This window comes from Euprymna scolopes, chromosome 7, assembly GCF_053919585.1.
Source record: "Euprymna scolopes isolate OS-2025 chromosome 7, ASM5391958v1, whole genome shotgun sequence".
NCBI lineage: Eukaryota > Metazoa > Mollusca > Cephalopoda > Sepiida > Sepiolidae > Euprymna > Euprymna scolopes.
Window position 1 is genome coordinate 65,824,530 of NC_136488.1, and position 5,261 is coordinate 65,829,790.

Genomic DNA, 5,261 nt, shown 5'->3' on the forward strand with positions numbered 1-5,261 from the left:
TACAATCGATTAACTCACACTTAATCTTTGTTCATAATCCTGGATATGTTACTAATTTCGACAATAATTTTTATAATTAAAAACACACATGCATCTCCCTCCTGCTTAAATAATATATTTGATATATTGTCCGGGCTTATTATATCATTACAAACACACCAATCAAGTAACTCACATTTCATCATTTTTCATAATTCTTGGATATGTTACTAATTTCGACAATAATTTTCATAACTTTAACCCACTATGTCGCTCCCCCTTATTTAAATAATAAATTCGATATATTGTCTGGGCTGATTATTTCATTACAAGCAAATCAATAAATTCTGGGTATTCTCATAGTATATATGTTTCACCTTTTTATCTAATCCCAGGTGACGCCGCATATTCTGCTAATATGTATCGTTCACCTATCTCATTCGATCCCGGGCGACGCTGGGTATTTTGCTACTATATGTTTTCCACCTATCTCATTCAATACTGGGCGACGCTTTCTGATAGTATATATTTGCACATCTCATTCAATTCCTGGACTGACTTCATGCCCGCCACCCCACTGTTGACAATATACATTAAATAAAGTCAGATTTTAATCGTAAACTGTTTCAGCCATTTCCGAGTCTTACTGTATATCCCCAACCTACTGGTAAAAATATACATGAAATAATGTAATGTCTAAATAGTAAACTGTTTCAGCAATGTCCGGGACCGACTTTATATCCCAAACCCACTGCTAAAGATATACATGAAATAATGTAATGTCTAAATAGTAAACTGTTCCAGCCATTTCAGGGGCCGACTTTATATCCCAAACCTACTGCTAAAATTATACATGAAATAATGTAATGTCTAAATAGTAAACTGTCCCAGTTATTTTCGGTACTGACTTTATATCCCCAACCCACTGTTAAAAATATACCTGAAATAATGTAATGTCTAAATAGTAAACTGTTTCAGCCATTTCCGGACCGACTTTATATCCCAAACCTACTGCTAAAATTATACATGAAATAATGTAATGTCTAAATAGTAAACTGTTTCAGCCATTTCCGGACCGACTTTATATCCCAAACCTACTGGTAAAGTTATGCATGAAATAATGTAATGTCTAAATAGTAAACTGTTTCAGCCATTTTCGGGACTGACTTTATATCCCAAACCCACTATTAAAAATATACCTGAAATAATGTGATGTCTAAATAGTAAACTGCTTCAGCCATATACAGGACCGAATTTATATTCCAAACTCACTGCTAAAAATATACATGAAATAATGTAATGTCTTAATAGTAAACTGTTTCAGCCACTTCCAGGGCCGACTTTATATCCCAAACCCACTGCTAAAATTATACATGAAATAATATAATGTCTAAATAGTAAATAGTAAACTGCTTCAGCCATTTCCGGGACCGACTTTATATCCCAAACCCACTGTTAAAAATATACATGAAATAATGTAATGTTTAAATAGTAAACTGTTTCAGCCATTTCCGGGGCTGACTTTTTATCCCAAATTCACTGCTAAAAATATACCTGAAATAATGTAATGTTTTAATAGTAAACTGTTTCAGCCATTTCCGGGACTGACTTTATATCCCAAACCCACTGTTAAAAATATACCTGAAATAATGTAATGTCTAAATAGTAAACTGTTTCAGCCATTTCCGGACCGACTTTATATCCCAAACCTACTGCTAAAAATATACCTGAAATAATGTAATGTCTAAATAGTAAACTGTTTCAGCCATTTCCGGCCCGACTTTATATCCCAAACCCACTGCTAAAGATATACATGAAATAATGTAATGTCTAAATAGTAAACTGTTTTAGCCATTTCCGGCCCGACTTTATATCCCAAACCCACTGTTAAAAATATACATGAAATAATGTGATGTCTAAATAGTAAACTGTTTCAGCCATTCCCGAACCGACTTTATATCCCAAACCCACTGCTAAAATTATACCTGAAATAATGTAATGTCTAAATAGTAAACTGTTTCAGCCATTTCCGGCGCCGACTTTTTATCCCAAATTCACTGCTAAAAATATACATGAAATAATGTAATGTCTAAATAGTAAACTGGTTCAGCCATTTCTGGAACTGACTCATAATCCCCACCCCACTGTTGTAAATATACATGAAATAAAGTAATGTATAAATAGTAAACTTTTTCAGCCATTTCCGGGACCGACTTCTTATCTCCTCTCCTATGGTTAAAAATATATATTAAATAAAGTAATGCCCAAAACGTAAATAGTTGCAGCCATTTCCGGAACCGACTTCATATTTCTCACCCAATGTTAAAAATATACATTAAATAAAGTAATGTGTAATGCGTAAATGGTTTCACCCATTTTCGGGACTGATTTAATATCCCCCACTACAATGTTAAAAATATACACGAAATAAAGTAATGTTTAAATCGTAAACGGTTTGAGTAATTTGGGACTAACTTCCTATCCCGTAACCCACTGCTTTAAATATACTTGAAATAAAGTAATGTTTAAATCATAAACTGTTTCAGCAGCTTTTCGAAAGTAATACATAAAAACATTAACACGGTTAAGGATTAGGTAACCATTGCTTCAACATGAATTTCTGACTGTAGTATCAGTTTCAGCATTCCAGTGACTTAAATCCCCCCTTTTTTGGTCTGGGTTAATGGAGGAGAATTCCTTCATTACTGATACAATTCTTATTTTTGTTATTGACCAGAGAGCCCCTTTTGGGGAGCTGGCTTCCCACTAAATTTTTAACCGACCTCATGTCAAATTCCGCCCTTGTGGGAAGGCAAGTAAACAAAAAAAAATAATAATCAGAACGGACATTTTCCATGGCATTTTATAATTAATCAGGAGTAACACTTCTAGGACATTTTGTAATTAAATCAGAAATAACTTTTTTCCAGTTACTTTTTTTAATATTAAAACTTTGCTACATTAAATATAGTACCTATTCACAATGCCTCCCCACGGAACAGATTTGGACACCAGGGTCGTTTATTAACGTGGAGAAAAAATTGTCTTAGTCGTAAAGGATTTCTCTTCCACTGAGAGAGAAGAAATTGAAATGTAGCACCTGAAGAACAGATACTACACTTTGATCTTAGCCAAAAGACCAAGAAAGACAAATCATTTTTATTCGCTTTGCCTCAACAGCGACACCATTTTGTTTTTGTTTTTGTTTTTATTAAGGGTGACAAGGTTTATTTGGAATGCACAGCATGATAACGAACGGAGCGATAAACGTAATAATATAATGATGAATGCTTAAATGAATATGCAAATTAGCTAGATCTTTTGCTAGTGAAAACAATTCTACGACCCATATATAAGAACAGTGTATTTTCTTTCTAAATAAATAGAAAAGAGAGTTTTTAATATGAATATCAATACACGCAAAAGAGAAACGAATTTATAGGAGAGTATATATATATATATATATATATATATATATATATATATATATATATATATATATATATATCAAAGGCGTACCAGTGGTTTCATTGCGTTGAATCAACCATAAGAGGTTGAATGATATCAGAGCAAATTCATCAGCAACTTTGAAAAGGCGAAACAATGCAAAGTAAACAAATACAGAAAAAAACGTTAAATGGGCGTTTTTAACTCAGAGTTCGTTATTTTAAAATAGATCTCAGCAACCAACCGAATCGAAATAAGAACTATTAGAATCGACACATTTTTGCCAACGAAAAACAAATTTATTCATCCCATTGGCATAGAAATCCCAATTTTGTTGTGCAGATGTAGCATAAAAGACATGTCAAAACGACGAGTTTTTTTTTATTATCGTCCAATTCATGCGGCACCCATTTACCCAACGTTTTTGACTTCCCTATTAGCTTTAAATGAGTAACGCCTATCGAGTGGTCGACCACGAGTTCAACAGAAAATTCTCGTGTAGTTTTGCGAGGATCGGCTTCAATTAAGGCTTTCGAATGTTTGTTATCAATCGCAGTCGGCCAACCACAACTGTCTTTATTTTCGAGGCTCTCGTCACCATTGTGCAATTTCTCGAACCTTGTCCAAGTAACCTACATCTAAAATTTCAATGTAGTATTTCATAGTGTATCTTGGCGTTTGCAGGAGCCAAGGATCCCCGCTGTCCGAATAATAGTTGCAACAAGTCCATGGATTAAATGGTGCCTTCCGAGGATGAATGCTGCGAGTCAGGTAGCCATCATGGAGTTCACTGTAAATAACCGTCCGACTGAAGGACAAAATGCAGGTCAAAATGTAGATCTTAAAGTCGTCTCGAAGAGATATTATATAAGTAATGAAGAAAGGCAATCTATGTGTGCGAAGAATATAATATTTCGCCCAACATAAGGGCACTGGTGTTTGCAAATGATAATAACATTTCGCCCCAGGTTAGGGCATTAATAAGTCTCAATGAGACGACAGGGTTTTTAGGCTATATGCCTCGAGTAAGTTTTATTTGACCTGTTGTCTTTGTGAAAACTAGCGCCACCAGAAACATAAAATAGCACCAAGAATACGCCTCGGCAGTTAATAGCAACCATCAATCTGATAGGGTCAAATAAAATAGTGGGCGGTCAAATGGCTAATGAGGAGCGTGCTTATTTCTGCAGAATTTCTCACACACTGTCAAGGAAAGGAAGAAAAAGTAATGGAAAATCATTAGTTTTGTCTTATAAGAAAACTAGCAAAGATATCTGCGCATCGCACGGGACTTTTCTGCACACTTAAGTGCGCGATTTGTGGGCACCTTTCTAGTAAGTGGATGTTGTAAGAGGGAAGTAAATTTCAACTCGATGCTTAAATTTTATCTAACACATAAAATACTGCAAACATACCACAATCAGATCATACCAATTTTTCATCATATCCTTTTGTAGAACTTTTCATTGAAGAGCCTCGTGGTAAACTACATTTCTGCTTCTTTGATTTGGAGCCAGAATGTAGAGTTTTTCTGAACTTCCTGTCCGGCTGATGGAGACGTAGAACATACCGTGACTGAAGCAGTCTGATGTCAGGTCTACGCCAATGGTTTTAAACGTCTGACCTTGTCTTTTATTTATGCTCATTGTAAAACACACCTTCACAGAAACATTTCTAGATAGTACAATTACAACAACGCCCCAACATCTCCCCGGGCATCGCCGACATCCCACTCCCCGTCCCAATATAAACAAAATGATTTATTTTTTTGGGGGGGTCAACATGTGGGTGCTCATGTTAGGTTAAATTATCATAGAGAAGTGATCCCCCACTTT

At 35.1% G+C, this 5,261-nt stretch overlaps 1 pseudogene; it reads right to left on the reverse strand.

Annotated features, from left to right (window-relative positions):
• Window positions 1–3,015: 3,015 nt before the first annotated feature.
• LOC145280598 (U2 spliceosomal RNA) lies at window positions 3,016–3,131 on the reverse strand (annotated as a pseudogene).
• Window positions 3,132–5,261: the final 2,130 nt, after the last annotated feature.